This window comes from Narcine bancroftii, chromosome 7, assembly GCF_036971445.1.
Source record: "Narcine bancroftii isolate sNarBan1 chromosome 7, sNarBan1.hap1, whole genome shotgun sequence".
Taxonomy (NCBI): Eukaryota; Metazoa; Chordata; class Chondrichthyes; order Torpediniformes; family Narcinidae; genus Narcine; species Narcine bancroftii.
In genome coordinates, this window is record NC_091475.1 from 159,818,211 (window position 1) to 159,836,546 (window position 18,336).

Genomic DNA, 18,336 nt, shown 5'->3' on the forward strand with positions numbered 1-18,336 from the left:
CTCAAAATAAAATATTTTTATTTCAGTCAGAGGTTCGCCTAGTCCCTTTCATAAACAAACCTTTCTTCCTTTTCACATCCTCCTCCAAATTTAGCCTCTGATAACTGGAGACCAGGTTTTTTTTTTACATTGAATCCTGTCTTCTACCAGTTTACAGTTACTTTGAAAAGTATAACCACTTTCTGTTGAACCCCCTTCAAAAGGTAAAATCACTGTGAATGGATTTGAACTGGTCAATCCCTTAAGCAAGGGGTTCATCCCCATACTTGGGAGCCTTTCTGATTCCACAAACTGAAGGCAGAAGTCTAACGAATTTCACCCTTTTGTTATTTATCTGTTGGTTTCACCCAGATGACAGGATTGGATTAAATCATGGTTCAAAAATAAATGTTGAACTGGAGTCGGTCACTGATTCCTTCAGCCACCTCTACGATTTAATTAGATCATGACTGATTTGGTTATAACCTTGACTTTGCATTCCACCCCTACCTTTAATACCCACCTCACCTTTAAATTAAATTGATCTACTTCTGCCTTTAAAATATGGACATACTCACATTCCACCAACATTTAGCCTTGACAGAAAAGAGTTTTAAAAACTTGAAACCAATGAAATAGATATTTGCACTCTTTTTATCTTGAATGGGCAACATCTAGAATTCAGTTTAACCCCCAATGTTTAATTGCAATGATTTTATTATAATTTCCATCTCCACCTTTTGAAAAATAGATAATATTTGGTTGCCTGATGATTCCTTTCTTTGCAGCCACTTGGTTTTTTTTTCAGTTTTCTGCTTGCTTGTCTTAAAACTGCTGCTTTAGCAAAATCAGAAGAGATACTCTCGCTTTGGATTAATTCCTATACAGAGTAACAAACCACCGAATGGTTAAAATAACTAAAATAATCTCCCATCTGATAAATGCTCTCCTCAAATTCTTTCACAAACCCAAACATTAGACATGATTCTCCTTGTTGTAAGGCATAACCCCTTCTAAGTGATTTCACAAAATCCATTGTCTAATTTTAACGCATTGATTTTTAACTGACCTTTATTCTTCTCCTCCCTCACATAAAAAGTCCTTTGGCTTTCATAATGCTACATGCTTGATCAGAGGTCCTCAGAGAATTTTTCACTGTGCATTAATCCTTCAGTTGTCTAATCTAATTTCCCTGAAAGAACTTCACCTTTATAACTGCTACTCCCAATTGTGTGAAATGATTTCAGCTGCAATCAAAGTATACTCTTAAAAACAAAGAAGTACATATCGGTTATTCACTTTGTCTCATTCTGGTTATAATTCTTTTTAAAATTTTCGTAGAAATTGACTAAAATTGAATATGATTTCAATATAGCTTTCAAACACTTGAATGCATGAGCCTCTGTATAGGACAAGTTTAGTTCTATTAAAGAAGACCTTGTAAAATAAATAATATATTTTACTTTTTGAATAAAATATCTTTTGTTCTTCTTTGGAAATTGTCTTGAGGCACAATATAGGACATCTTAATAAAGGAGAAGTCTTCTATGCAAGCTTTTCTTTTTAAACCAAATGTGTGTGACCTTAATTGGGGAGTCCCCAGGTTTCAACCCAATTCTGGCCATTCATCCCAAAACAACAGAACATGTTGGGTATGCATATTCTGCAAAAAATGTTTGGGTTTCATCATGTTAAGCCAAGTCATGCAGCTTCCGTCCTTCATCCGGTTCAGCTTGACGGGTGTTAAACAGAGCGCCAGGGTCTTGCCTTGAAATGGGAGGCTGGTTTTTGGGTGTTGATTGGAGTTTGATAGTGTCAGTGCAAGGGAATGAATGGGGATTGATAGTTGTTCAAGCTGCAGTTCCAACTTAGTCTCAGCATCACATTCCAGCAATGACATCCAACATGGGAGTGAAAGGCACTCCCAACATCCAGCTTCGAATATCAATTGCAGTTTGATCTTGAACAGCTTTTAAATGAAGGGAGAAAGGAACGAAATTCAAAGTGTGGGCGGACGCAATAGGTGGGGAGAGAAATAAGGTGGAAGTCAGGAGAGATTATCTGGCAAACGATGAATTAAGCATCATGAGGGTGGTTCAGCTCCTTTACAGTCTGCTGAGCAGCTGACTTTATTCAACATGGAACTGTGACAAGATATTTACAGAAGAGATGAATCCGGATCATGTTTAAAAATGTATGAGGTATATTACATAAAAACCATATGCCACCTTCATTCCTGCATTAAAAATGTAGGGTAACTGGGCATTAAGCATTCCATTAGCTTGAGTATTTCCACGCAGCAAATTTTTATAACTGTTATATTAATGGGGAGAAATGTATATCCTCAAAATATTTTGTAATCCTAATGATGCTGTAAACTGTTCCAATATACTGAGATAGAAGAGCAATATTCTATTTATAACAAGTTACGTTATTGTAAGCATTGTGTGAGCTCAACGCTGTTACAAACAAACATTGCATAAGCAGCCAGTGCATGAACTGCCTAATGATGAGGTGCTGAGTAAGAGCAACAAGGCCTGTCGTGTCATCAGAATATCAGCTGTTGTCAAACTCTCGGCTCCTAAAGCACTCAATCCAATTCACAGGCTGAGCTGTGCAGCTCCCCGATAACTTCCTCTCCTCAAATGCAGACAATTACTTTCATCTCAAATGCTGTTTCTCCAGAAGTTTGTTTTTTGATTCCAGAATCCATCATCTGGAGTTCTTTCCACTAACAGAATCATCCTTCTGGCAGAACTTAATCTTCCCTGACTCAACTTCGTACATGTCAAAGGTGTAGCCATGGGTCCTCTATGGGCCCCTGCAATGCTTGTTCCAAACATTCTCTAGTTCCACTCCCCAACACTTGGTCCATTTCATTGATAACTGCATTTCTGCTGCTTCTTGCCCCAGTGAGGAACTCGTCAGTTTTATTACCTTTGCTACTATCCTCTCAAATTCACTTCAACCATTTCCAACACTTCTCTCCCTTTTCTGGATCACTTTATCTCCATCTGAGAAGGCAAACTATCCACTGATGTCTATGATAAACTCACCAAATCCCTCAGCTGCCTTGACTGCAAATCTTCCCATTTTGTCTCTTGTAAGGTTGCTATCCATTTCTTTCAGTATCTCCATCTTTGCTCCTGCTCCATGTTGCCATTATTTGTTATCCTTCCTTGCCGGTTTCCTTCACCTTTTTTTATGTAAGCTACCTTCCCTCTCCACTCTTAGTCCTGATGCAGGGTCTTGATCCAAAGCCTCACCATCTCTCTGCTTGGCCCATAGAGTTCTTCCTGCAGTTTATTTTTCTTTGCCTCAAATTCCAGTTTTCAGTTCATTGTATGACTCTCACTGCGCGTGGGCTCACCCTCTCTTTTATTGTGTGTATGTTTTTTTTCTTGCAGGATACAGGAATATCTAACTGTGAAAGTTGCATTACTCTTTTATGATGCTTTTATGATGCCAAACTTAATAACCTCAGTTTCGATTATAGAGCCAAGTCAGCTGGAATGATCTAGTAAATACTGGGAACTTCTCCATTGAAAGTATTAGAATTATTTTTTAATGAAACCCCCAGTCATTCATCAGCTCTTTAATAATGGATTAAATTCCAGACAGGACTATACTGTAAACCAGAGACCTGAAACAGTTTGTATTTTAAGATTATTCAAAGCTTCAGTAAATACTGGATTGCTCCACTTTGAATTACATTGAAATAACTCAGCAAGAAAGTTTTTTTTAAATCACAAACTTTGAAGTTAATTATATTTATGATGAAAAAATGCTGAAAATCTATCATTATACCTGAGAACAATTGGAGAGAATGGAATGTTGAGGACATTTGTCATATCGCTGCTCTGCCCTGCTCACTCTCTGATCCCCAGCCCTACCGGTCAGCCATTCATTGTCCCAACGGCAGGTCCACAGAGCCATTTCTCTTGCCACTAGCACTGCTGACTCGAGACAAATGTCATCAGCCCTGGGCAAGTGGCAGAAGGGCCATCAACACCCTCTTGGAGAAAAGGGCAGAGAGACCATGACCTCTTGAATTCCTCAATCTTCAAACTGTATTGGAATAGAAATAGTGCGACAGGGGTTAATTTTATTTGGAAAAAATTCAAATGCAGATATTTGTATTGGAACTTCGATGTACATACACTAGAATACTGAACAGGTGGAGATCTCTTGATATTATTCATACAAAAGTTGTGGTACAACTCAAATGGAAACTAAAAGAAAATTGCAGATATTGGAAATCTGAAATAAAGACAGAAAATGCTAGAAACATGCAGCACACCAGGCAGCTTGTGTGCAAACAAGCAATTAATGTTTCAGGACCAAGACATTTCATCAAAACGGAAAAGGATATATTGTAAAAAAAAAATGCTCATTTTATATTTCGTCAATACTACCATTGGGTATATAGCAATATAACTCAGTGCAGGCAGGACTGCAGTGGAGGAAATGGCAAGGCAGGACTGCAGTGGAGGAAATGGCAAGGCAGGACTGCAGTGGAGGAAATGGCAAGGCAGGACTGCAGTGGAGGAAATGGCAAGGCAGGACTGCAGTGGAGGAAATGGCAAGGCAGGACTGCAGTGGAGGAAATGGCAAGGCAGGACTGCAGTGGAGGAAATGGCAAGGCAGGACTGCAGTGGAGGAAATGGCAAGGCAGGACTGCAGTGGAGGAAATGGCAAGGCAGGACTGCAGTGGAGGAAATGGCAAGGCAGGACTGCAGTGGAGGAAATGGCAAGGCAGGACTGCAGTGGAGGAAATGGCAAGGCAGGACTGCAGTGGAGGAAATGGCAAGGCAGGACTGCAGTGGAGGAAATGGCAAGGCAGGACTGCAGTGGAGGAAATGGCAAGGCAGGACTGCAGTGGAGGAAATGGCAAGGCAGGACTGCAGTGGAGGAAATGGCAAGGCAGGACTGCAGTGGAGGAAATGGCAAGGCAGGACTGCAGTGGAGGAAATGGCAAGGCAGGACTGCAGTGGAGGAAATGGCAAGGCAGGACTGCAGTGGAGGAAATGGCAAGGCAGGACTGCAGTGGAGGAAATGGCAAGGCAGGACTGCAGTGGAGGAAATGGCAAGGCAGGACTGCAGTGGAGGAAATGGCAAGGCAGGACTGCAGTGGAGGAAATGGCAAGGCAGGACTGCAGTGGAGGAAATGGCAAGGCAGGACTGCAGTGGAGGAAATGGCAAGGACTTTTGTCACATCTCAGCTATGACGTTCTTTTTTATTGTTCCCCTCACCAAGTGTGAATAGCGAGAAAGTTGTGACCCATTCACTATAATTCTAGAGATGAATTAAAACCATTTCGTAAAATAAAAATAACCAGTTACTTTATTAACCTTTTAATGCAAAGTTATTAGTCTAATGGAGCCCACCACACATGATTGCCATCCCTGGTATGAAACTCGTGGGACGGATGCAAGGTGCAACCATGCACTTGATGTCCACTCAAATTACAAAAAAAAAGTTAAAGCTGTTCCATCTTCTGTTTGTGTGTGTGAGTTCTTAGACAATACATGGATGAAGGAAATGGTTCTTTATTTTAAAGTTGTTGTAAACAGCACTATGAGGCTTGCCATTAGGGTGTAGGTCTCCATTACAGATCTCACATACGGTGTCTCCTGCCCTGTGTCAGCTCCTGCTGGTAGCCAAGTCTTATCAAACAGAGCTATAATCCTTAAGGCCTTGCTCGTTGCATTGCAACCATGATCACTATCATTATATCTCCCTTTCTTAAAACAAAAGTAGCTTGCTTTTAACTAGCATGTTTTCTTTGTATAACTCTAAAATTTTAACTTTAACACCAAGAACTTACATTTTCATTATTTTCAACATAGTTAACATTTTTTAAACTTGTTTTGTGTGTTCACATCGACATAAACTAAAACTTGGAGAGCAAATAAGATAGCACTACTTCATTCTATAACAGGAGTCTTTAAATTTGCTCAAAGAGCTTCTTAGTAGGATTCGCGTGTCTTGACAACCTCCTGATTGATTGGCCTTGAATCTGAGTTGTTGCCTCAGACGATGTCTTCTCAGCTGTGTATTCAGGTTGTTCAACATTATCCGTCTTTCCATCTACTGTGGCTGGTCCTATTTGAAGATCTCGACGATTTCTTCGCAGATCAGCACCTTCACCTGTTTGAATGCTGTATGATCTTGGCTGGACTTCACTGAGGACAGTTCCTTTCTGAGTCCATAAGTTTGTTTTGTCTTTTAGCTTTACTTGGCCACCAGTGTGGAGTTCCGCAAGGTTTTCTGTTCCTCTGACAAAGTAATACTTTTGCTTTTCTTTCTGTTGTTCTTTGAACTTCCTCACTTTCTCCCCCTCTTTTGTTTTTAGGAGGTTCTCCTGAATGGGTAGGTTTAATCTTAGCCTATATCCCATAAGGAATTATGCTGGTGACATACCACACTCGAGCAGAGTTGTGTAGTATACTAGCGTGCTCTGGTAGGAGACCATTCCAGTGTTTTTTGCCTTGTTCATCAGTCTTTTCGCTGTCTTCTGATTTTTCCACTAGACCATTAGACTGTGGGAAAATGAGGACTTGATGTTGTGTGTACAAAGTCCCACTCTTTGGCAAACTGTTAAACTTTAAATTGCAAAACTGGGATCCATTGTCTTTGAAGACCTCGCTTGCCATGTCTGGAGAATATGGTTTTCATATCTGTTATTTCAGCATCTGCAGTGGTAGTCTGTGTCTACAAGATGGTCCTTCCCTTGACATTTGAATATGTCAGTGCCGACCTTCTGGCAAGGTCTGTATGATGCTGGGTGAGGCTTTAATGGTTCTACAGGATTGCTTGCTTGATATTTCTGGCATATTGTGCAGTTTGACACTTTATTTGTTATATCATTGTTGATTTTTGGTCGGTACATCACCTCTCATGCTCTTACACTTTTTGATCCTGAGATGTCCTCCATGGATCCTTTTTAGCATCTCTTTTCTCAGACTCTTTGGGATAAGGATTTTGCTTCCTTTGTAGATGAAGTCATCAACCACTAATAGTTCTGCCCTGCAGTTCCAGTACTCTGAAATGTCAGGTGAGCAGTCCTGTTTCACGTTGAAACATCCAAGATGTTTTATCTCAGTTGTCTCAGTGTTTCATTTTTGTTTGTCTCTGACTTTGAGCTCCATTTTTGTATCTGATATGGCAGCGCACATGTGATCATGTCCACGAAGGCATTCATGTCTTCATCCATTTTGATGTTTACAGGCTTTCTCATGCCAACAGCTCTAGACGTGTCTGCTGTGTATGTTAGCTTAGCTGGAGTGTTCGCTACACTCAGTGTATAGTGTTGCAGCCTAATCATCATTCTTTGTATTCTAAGTGGGCATTCATTTAATGGCTTTTGGATCAATGCAATCAAGGGCTTATGGTCAAACTCTACACTGATTGCTTGTCCTGACACAAACTGATGAAATCTCTCACAGGCGTGTGTGATACTGAACAGCTCCTTTTCAATTAGTGTATCACGTCTCTGTGTCTCATCGAGCATGATGCATATGCAGTGGGTTGCCAGTCATCATATTTTTGCAGAAGAACTTCACTGAACCCACTATGTGATGCATCTGATGATATCCTGATGGTTCTCGCTGGGTCATAAAACCTCAGAACTGGTCACTCTGAGCAGTTTCTTTAGTTCGCTCCATGACTTTTCATGCTCATGATCCCACTCTCATTCAATGTTCTTTTCGTCTTCTCAATGGAGCCATCTTTTCTGAGAGGTTGGATAAAGTTATCATGAAAACTAAGACCACATAGGATCAGGGTGAAGGTGCTGGAGACAGATAAATTAATATTTAGTTTTCAGGGTTTTTCCTTTTAATTTGTTTTTAGCCTTTTATTTAGCCATTGTTTTTTTTCCTAGGTTTCTCTAGGAGATCTATGACCCCATTGTAATTTGTATCTGTAAAATTAATTAACTTTTTTCAGTAGAGTAAGAGGGGGGAGATAAACACTGTTTGAATTTTGTGAATGTATGAAAATCAAAACAAAATAGTCAAAAAAATTTAAGATGACATAAGAGGTGTTGAGACCAGTGGTGATCATATGGAAATGGTGTTGAGACCCGTGGTGATCATAAGGAAATGGTGTTGAGACCCGTGGTGATCATATGGAAGTGGTGTTGAGACCCGTGGTGATCATATGGAAGTGGTGTTGAGACCCGTGGTGATCATATGGAAGTGGTGTTGAGACCCGTGGTGATCATAAGGAAGTGGTGTTGAGACCCGTGGTGATCATAAGGAAATGGTGTTGAGACCCGTGGTGATCATATGGAAGTGGTGTTGAGACCCGTGGTGATCATATGGAAGTGGTGTTGAGACCCGTGGTGATCATATGGAAGTGGTGTTGAGACCCATGGTGATCATATGGAAGTGGTGTTGAGACCCGTGGTGGTGATATGGAGGTGGTGTTGAGACCCGTGGTGGTGATATAGAGATGGTGTTGAGACCCGTGGTGGTGATATAGAGATGGTGTTGAGACCCGTGGTGGTGATATGGAGATGGTGTTGAGACCCGTGGTGGTGATGTGGAGATGGTAGGGCATGCTTGGGCGTCCAGGTGGCCAACCCCTGGGTCTGATTTTCTTGAGTTATTGTATTATTCCTCACTTCCAGGCTTTAATTCCCAGGCATGGAATTTAGGGACAACTAAATCTGCAAAGGTTTAGCTGCCAACTAAACCTCAATATTTTGTACATTTTAAGGTAATTTTGCCTTCTTGAAGTGGGACTTTCACATTTGGCAAAAGAGCAGGTGCTTTTATCCTCCAAACCTTGCCCTTAAATTTATTTTGCCATGTTTTTCAAAGAAATTGGCATTGTTAAATGTCATATTTCTTGAAAGTCGGCACTGCCACATGATTTATCGATAAGGGCAGTGATTTCATTTTTATTGTTGTTGTAATAATGTTGATTCTTGATTTAGTTGGCACCTACTCCTCCTCTGTTCAAATTTACTGTTGACCTATATTAACACATTATGACTTTTTAGCTGTATTTCGATTTCAATAGCACAGTCAAAGCCTTAAATTGAACCCATGTGTCATCTGTAAGTGCTTACTGTTAATATGTCGATGGAATAGAAAGGTTGAAATGCTTTCTAAAACTGAAAGAGGAGTTATTTTAAAAATTTCAAATATACAACTCTGCCACCGTATTTAAAATGCAATGAGCAAAGCCTGAACGTGAGAGATATAGCAATCTGTTAATGTTCCAGTGAAAGACCTTGTATTTACATCATGGTATTTTGACCCCAACATGCTCCCAATGTGCATTTTAGCCAACAAGACATTTTTTTTCTAAGTTTTTTTTATATCGTTGGTATAAAATGAGAAATGAAGCAGTTATATTCTTTTTCCCCATGGCAGCGCTCTGCAAAAAAAAAAAACAAATAATCTGCTTGCTGGTGAAGTGTTTGAGAAAAGAATTTTCGGGACTGAGAGATGCTTCTCAGTGATTCTTCAAAAGAGTGTCACATAATCTTTTGCAACAGTCATGAATGGGGCCTCAGTTTTGCAGTCCAGAGATCTGAGTGCCTGACAGTACACTGCTGTTTCAGGGTAGATCTTACTTAAGTCTCAAGAAAGGAATTTTAACCAACATTCTTCTGTTGTGAGCCATGCATCCACTTGAACAATTCTTTTGGAAGACTCCAGCACTAAACAAGATGCCTGTTGATGAAAGGCTTCTGTTTGGCACTGAAAAGATTCCTCAAGTATGTCGAGAGGTTTAGTAACCATAATGAAGAAATAGAAGAGCAGACTTGGAGTAAGAGAGAATGTCCATTTGACATGAAAATGATTAAGTCGGAATTACAAGTAAACAGCAATGCTAAAAATATGTCATGACCACAATATGGAGATTTGCCATAATGGCATGAATGTTAGCTGCAGAAAATCTTGTAGGAAGGGGTCAAAAAAAGGGCAGACTTTCAGTGACACTGCTTTTGTCTCTTATTCTTGTTGACAAGCACACAGTTAAAGGGTCAGCCTGACTGACAAACTTGGCTTCCAAATAGATAGTGGTGACTCAGATGACCAAAACTGTGGGGTGGGAGAGCTGGTGACAGAGAGAATGCATCTCCGTTCTGGGGAATGTCGGGATCCTGACTCCAATCATCTCTGATGTGAGGGAACTTCACATGACTGTTCATGTAAGCTGTTTATAAAGGAACATGGGTTTTTCCCCTGGGTATTCTTGTGCTTGGAAATATAATGGACTGCTATCCTCATTTTAATGTTTAATATTTACAGATTGCATACTTGGAATGGGTAGTTCCTCTTCCCTTTTCTCCCTCGATCAAATCCTGAAGAGGGCAAGTTGGAGCCATTTGCTGATTTTTGACAAGAATTGCTGTGGGGGAAATTAAGACTTTGTACTTGGTTGCATTGCAGTAGCATGGAATTTGCTCAACCCTGACCTGCGAAAGAGCTGTACAGACTTCTCAAAGTCTGGCAATCTCTGCATCACAAATTTCACTTGGACTTCCCATCCTCACCACAACCCATTGCCCACTCCTGAACCTCAAATCCCAGAATGAGCCCAAGACCTCATTCCTTTCAGGGACTCAGTCAGAGGCTTCCCACCATTCAGAGTTCTTGGTGCGCCAGGTATCCAGGACATTGAAATGTAATGTAATATAACAAATAGAGCAATACCTTGTCAGGAATAGTGAGGAAGTAGCTGTAGCTATAAATGGTAGTGGAAATGTAAAACTCTCATCCACGGTCAACAGTGGATAATCAAGTTGATCATGTGTTTTAAATGTGAGATTGATAAAAATATCAAATTATATTTTTGACAAAGGCTGGTATGTGAAATTAGATCACAGATCTGCCTTGATTTCATTGAATCATAGAATTTGCTTTATGGACAATATGACTTACTCTTTTGAGTATTTTATTTATAGTTTTCCAAATCTGAACTCAACAGTTTACAACTTTGTCATCAAGAGTAAAATCTATGTCAATTAAAACTTAATAAATCTATGTGGATTTTCTATCAAGTCCAAGCCTAACAACCCTTCCCTTTTTCCCCTCTGCCCTCCCCCCTTTCCCTCAACATCAGCAACCAAAAATGAACATGCAAGACATGGGATAATAAAAATCATATTGGGGAGTTGTGTCTGGCATAGTTCAGCGGCCAGAGATTGGACCGATCTCTTTTTTTTCCCCCTTGACTTTTCCTGGCTGGGCTGAGGCGGACCCTTCATTCCTTCCTGCCCCCAGAATTGGGGAAGGATTGGGGCGAACCGGACCCCGAAGCAAGGTTATGCTTTTCACAACCGTGCTCGTATATGGTTCAGGTACAGCTATCAAATTTTTTTTTTTTTTTTGGAAATTCAAATCTTTTTAGATTAATATTTATTAATGCTTATACATGAGAATCGATGAATTCCAAAATGGTCAGTTCATTTAATAGTGAATCACAAAACTTTTCCATGTGATAACTGATTATTTAAAATCTATAAGCAGGAAGTGTTATCACTGTCATCTCTTGCCCTTTGCTAACTGCTTTTCCATAATTGATGATTAACTAAAACTTGGGGTTTTAATGGTGGGCACCACCTACGGCTCCTAGAACGCTTCCACCAGCGTTGTCTCCGCTCCATCCTCAACATCCATTGGAGCGCTTACATCCCTAACGTCGAAGTACTCGAGATGGCAGAGGTCGACAGCATCGAGTCCACGCTGCTGAAGATCCAGCTGCGCTGGATGGGTCACGTCTCCAGAATGGAGGACCATCGCCTTCCCAAGATCGTGTTATATGGCGAGCTCTCCACTGGCCACCATGACAGAGGTGCACCAAAGAAAAGGTACAAGGACTGCCTAAAGAAATCTCTTGGTGCCTGCCACATTGACCACCGCCAGTGGGCTGATAACGCCTCAAACCGTGCATCTTGGCGCCTCACAGTTTGGCGGGCAGCAACCTCCTTTGAAGAAGACCGCAGAGCCCACCTCACTGACAAAAGGCAAAGGAAGAAAAACCCAACACCCAACCCCCACCAACCAATTTTCCCCTGCAACCGCTGCAATCGTGTCTGCCTGTCCCGCATCGGACTTGTCAGCCACAAACGAGCCTGCAGCTGACGTGGACTTTTTACCCCCTCCATAAATCTTCGTCCGCGAAGCCAAGCCAAAGAAAGGTCTTTGCTTATTTCTTGAAGAAGGACTTGGGCCCGAAACATTGACAATATCTTTATTTCCAATGGGCACAGCAAAACCAACTGTATTCCTCCAGCATTTCGCTGAGTTTTTACTAGTCACAGCGTCTGCAGACTTTTGTGTATCACTTTAGTAGATTTTTTGGATTTGGCCTCTGCAACATCATTTCTTGTCTGGGCTTTTGCTATAAATAAATTATTTTCATCTTCCACTTCAGAGATTTTTTCATTCCATAATATTTTCATTTTTCTGGTTTTGAGACTTTCCATGTGAATGCCTCCTTTTGCATACAACATATGATGTGCCTTTTGAAGTGTAGTCACCATTGTATTGTTGGAAACATGATTGGCATCTCTCTTCAGCAGGTTCTAATAAAATCTGATAATCGTCAAACAATCCATAATTTTTCCGCCTTGATTATCTCCTTGGTGATGGAGAGAATTCTCTTTTGAAGTAGCATTGTGGTATGTTTTACTCCACCTGAGAGGTCAAATCAGGTGTGGTCTAATGTTGCTCTAAAATGCAAGAAAATAGATGGAACTAGAATCAGAATTTATTGTCATGAACATGTCATGAAATTCGTTGTTTTGCAGTAAGCATTACGGGAATAAATTGCTATAAATGACAATTTTTTTTTAAGTGCAAAAGAAGAGAAAATTTGTGGATCGTGGCAATCATCTAGGGTTCATTGCCTCACTTTTACCTCCAATACATAGAAGGAGAAAAGTAATTGGGAGCAAAGAAATGAGATTGGTAGCTTTGGAGTATGCCGTAATTTCTAATACTCTGTAGATTTTTTAATGGGTGGAAGTATCTCTGTAGTATTCCAACATCCTATATATAGGATGACGTGACTCGTGTTTTATAGCCCAACTGATTTTATGTTCCATGTAAGTCAATAGACTTGATCCTCTTGCTTCTTGCTGCAGAAGATGGATCAAAATTAAATGCTGTACTTTTATATTTAAATTTGTAACATGAAATAGAATTTTGGACTGAGTAAATGTTCTCTCAATTTTCCCTTCACATGTGCTGCTTATGGTGAATATCGACCACATGAAAATATCTATGTAGGAGAGTAAAATGCAATTCCATCGCATCTTTCCGATTCCTTCACAAACCACTTTAGAGTTTACTCTTTTTGAACCTATCAAGTGGCTGACAAAATTGTAATCCACATTAACCTCTCCATTATTCTAATAATAACAACACAAAAATACTGGAGGAACTCCACATGTCTCACAGCGTCTATAGGAGGTAAAGGTAGATGTACTCCTCAAGGTGGAGCAAAAGCAGGCAGGCGCCTGAATAAAAAGGCTAGGGGAGGAGGGAAGAAAGGGCAAGGGAGGAGCACAGGCCAACTGGCCACCAGACATTATTGGACGTGGACAGGAGGAAAGGAATGTAAAGATGAGAAAGGATTGGGGAAGAGGGGTAGCTCTGTGATTGCAAAGACTGAGGAAAGGAGACAAATGGAAAGAGTGAGTGAGAGAGAGACAGCACAAGAGGAAAAGAGACAGATTGAGAAAGGAGGAAGATGGGAGAGGGAGGGGGTGGCTAACAGAAACCAAAGAAGTAGATATTAACGCCATCTTGTTGGAAGGTACCCAGATGGAATTTGAAGGGTTATTCCTCCCATTTGTGGGTGGTCTCAGATTGGTAGTGCATGAGAACATGGGCAGACATATCAGCATGAGAATGGAGTGGGTAATTGTAGTGGGTTGCCACTGGGAGATCCTCGTTATTGCAGTAGACAAAGCTAAAGTGTTGAAAAAAAGCTAACTCCCAGTCAGCATCCAATCTCTTTAATGTAGAGGAGACCACAAAAGGGGTACTAGATGCAGTAGATGATCCCTGAAAAAATTACAAATGTTGCTTCACATGGAAGGACTGTGAGAGCCCCTGAACGGTAATGAGGGAGGAGGTATGGGAGAAAATGTAGCAGGTGCCAAGGGGGTCAATTGGTGGGAAGGGAGAAGTGGATAAGGGAGTCATAAGGCAGAGAGGGGAAGATGTTTTATTGTCAGGCCAAGTAGTAGATGGCAGAAATAGTGTTATCTGATTCCACAAGTGCAAGCGCTTTCTGGTCCTCAGTGCAAAACACACAGACACACAACCAGACATAACATACATACAGACCAACAATAAATATGCAGGACAAGTATTCATATATACAAACAAATAAACAAATATTGTTTCATGAATATGAAAGTTATCCAATGGTTCATTTAGAGGTTCCTTTCCATTCAGCATTTAAACTGTTCCTCAATCTGGTTGTACTGGGTCTGGGACTCCTGTAATTCTTTCTTGACAGGAGCAGCTGAAAGATGGTGTGTGGGTGGTGAGGGAGACTCCAGTGATCTTCTTTGCCACTCTTATGGTCCTGTGGATTGGCCATTGATCCATTTTTCTGCAGCAACTGTATCCCACTCTGTTGCTGCCAGCCAGGACACTCTCAAGAGGGCTCCTGTAGAAGGTTGTCAATGGTGGCCATCAGTTCGTAAGTATTACTTCAGTCTTCTCAGGATGTGCTGTCAATGTTGTGCCTTCCTGACAAGTGAGGAGATGTGTGTCAACAATAGGTCACTAGTTCAGTGTAGTCCAAGGAACTCCTTGGACTATTTCAATTTCCCACCTCATTCTCAGGCCAACATGTCTGTCCATGGTTTCATGCACTGTCAGGACTGAGACATCCTAGAAATTGGAGAAACAGCACCTCAAATTTAGTCTAGGTACCCTCCAACCAGATGGCATTGACATCTGTTTCTGTTAGCATTCCACTCCCCCATCTCTCCCCTTTCCCTATTTCTTCTTTCCTCTAGTTCTTTTTTTCTCTCTTTTTCCCTCTACCCAATTTCCTTCAATTTTGCATTCACAGAGCCAGTCTCTCCCCCATCAATTCTTGCCTTTCCTTTCCAGTCCTCCTATCATGTCCAATTATTACTTTTGCCTGTTGACCTGTGTTCTTTCCTCCTTCTGCCCCAGCATATTTACTCAGATGCCTGCCTGCTTTTTGCTCATACCTTGGAAGGTCTCAGGCCCAAAACATTGGTTATATAACTTTATCTCCTATGAGATCTGTGGAGTTCCTCCAGTACTTTTGTGTTTTTACTACAATTACAGCTTCTGCAGACTTTTGGCTTTCACACCTCCATTATTCTGGTCATTAGCAAGGTTCAATGAACCTATAGCAGTTCAAGCCCTGGCTGTTTAATTAATACCCTGCCACTCCACAACCAGTTCAGTATATGCAAATATAGAAGTATTTCTTATGCAAAATGCTTCAAATAGACTGGGTGTATTGAGGTTCTTAATGGTGAGGTTTCTTGAATGGAAATTGTTATGATGGAAAATTTGTGCCTTGATGGAATTATTACTTGAGGATGAACATCAAACTTTGATCAGCCATTGAGAACTACAAAAGAATTATGGACGTAATCAAGCTTTGCCTTTGTCTGAAGCAGTAGAACACCTGTTTTCAGACACCATATTGGCAAAAGACAATTTTTTGCGTTAATGATGGCTCTAAGTACAGGAAATTATAAATTCCAATGTTTCATTAAATTGTCATGGTTTGTACTTTGCCAAGAGATCTGCTTTCTGTAGGTTATAACTTGGGTCTTATATTGATGACTTGCAAACTGAGTTGATTTGTTTTGGATAATTAAGCCAGTTCCTTGTTGAGATATGAATGCAAAGTCGTGTTGATTGGTTTCAAAGCTGACATGGAAGGAGTAGCCATCCATGACATAAAATTGAATAGGTTGGTGAAAATGAATGGTTGAGTTATTTGAATTTACTGAAGAACTTATTCAAGTAATTAAATAATTATGGTTTCATCAACTGTGAATGAAAAATTATTTTGAAATGAGGAGTGAAGTCTTATGACATTGCATTGGAAAATATTTGATATTTAAGTTTCACAGCAGTCTTTTTTTTCCCACAAAAGCCTGTTTACAAAAATAGATAATTGTAGAAAATCAGGTAATCATTATTATTTGAATGTGTTCATGCTTCAAGTTTTGGTTCAACATTGTGCATGGATATAAAATGATTTTCTGAACATATGGCTGTGCTTAAAGCAATGCTGTGAAAGTTGAACTTTCATACTTGAACAGTTCATAAGTATTGCTTTCAGTGTTGCCCTGAGGAAGATTTGTGTAGGGACATGTAAATCAGATGTTCTCTGGTATGACCCCACTGAGCTGTGCACCCTTGAGCTCTCTGCACAATTTTGTTTTCATCCATTCATGTGCAACAAACTCTTTTTTTCAAATTTCTATGTATCCTAGCTACTGACTTCCATTCATTGGTTTCTTTGTAAGGCATCCAATCTCTGGCAGTTCTTGAACTTCATCTGTCATTGGTTTCAGTATTCAGTTCTCTCCAATGCCTCACTCAATCATAAATCCTTCCGCAGTGGGAAACGCAGTGGGAGAGGAGGGAGTGGGGTTAACTGTTTCTAACTATAATTATAAAATAAAATAAGAAAATAGACTTTTAATTATCTAATGATCTACAAATTCTGGAAACTTTAAGCATGTCCAATCACAAAATAAAAGCATTTTATAATGAAAAAAACACAAATAACTTCAAGACAGATTTGTGGGCCTCCTGTGCACCCAATGCACACAGAATTCAAATCAAGACATTGTATTTAGATGCCTCATTTATCTCATTCTCTTGTTGTGAACCTATCTGATATTTTCTTTAAAAAAAAATCCACTGATTTGCAGTTATCAAGAAAACTTGATGAATTTGTGATTTTTCTTTTCAATCTCTAAAATATTGGTTGAAAGTGTCAAAATCTGTCATTCAATATATTAAAAATTAAAATTATTCAGTTATCCTAACTATGCACTGACTCAATCGTGCAATTCAACTCCCAAATAAAAATGCCTACTGTACTTTTCGGCATACAAATCAACCTTCAGATGAGTTGAGTCCCCATTTTCGGCATCATTTTCATGGTTTTATCATATATCGTGTGAATAAGTCGACCCCACAAAAATCGTAATGACTGAGCTGTTGGCTGAAGATGGTTGTTATCATGGAGGCTCCAGCAAAATGACAAAAGTATAAAGTGAGTTTTTAAATTTCAAGTAATAGAAATGACCAAGAAATCCAGCAACTGCATTCCTGCAAGAAAATTTGATCTATGAAAAGTTGGTAAAAGATTGGAGAAAGAAGGAAGAGACTAAGAAAAGTATAAAAAAGGCAATGTTCAATGAGAAGAGGATTCCTTCATTGGCCAGAATTGGAAAATCACATTGCAGCATAAGTACGTGAATGAGACAAATTACTACATACTCACACAAAATAAAATAAGACCATTTGCACTGAAGTCACACCCAGAACGCAGTTTTCCAACTCTGGCCAACGAAGGAATCCTCTTCTCATTGAACATTGCCTTTTTTGTACTTTTCTTAGTCTCTTCTTTCTTTTACTGTCTTCTTGTATATCATATTTTCTTGCAGCAGTGCAGTTGCTGGATTTCTTGGCCATTTCTATTACTTGAAACTTAAAAACTCACTTTATACTTTTGTCATTTTGCTGGAGCCTCCATGATAACAACCATCTTCAGCCTACTTCCAGTAGGCTAGAGCAACTGTTTCATGAACAGGAAAAATCTGGTGTTACGACAAAAATTGCTCAAACTACCAAAAGATCTTGATCATAAAGTTAAGTTTTTACCAGTTTATTATACGTAACTGGCAGAAAGATCAGTTTGCATTGGCGAATATTGGAAACATGGACGAAAAACCCATGAATTTTGATATGATGGGTAATAGAACAGTGGAAAGTAAAAGGTGAAAACTGTACATGCCATGAAAGTACCAGATTTATGGTGGTGTTATCATGCATGGCCGATAGGACTAGGTTAAGATCCATGGTAATCTTCAAGTGCACACTTGAACCATAAATAAAATTCCCAGCAGGTATTTTTGTACATTTTTCATAAAAATGGATGGATGGATCAAAATAGTGTTAAACTATGGACAGACAATGTATGGAACAGGCAGCCAGGCAATTTACACAATGAATGGAGTTTGCTAGTCTTGGACATGTTTTGTAGCCACTTAACTGAAAGTAGATTAGCACAAAATAATACTTGCATGGCGATTTATCCCAGGTGGCTTAATGTCTCTTCTGCAACCTCTAGATCCACTTACG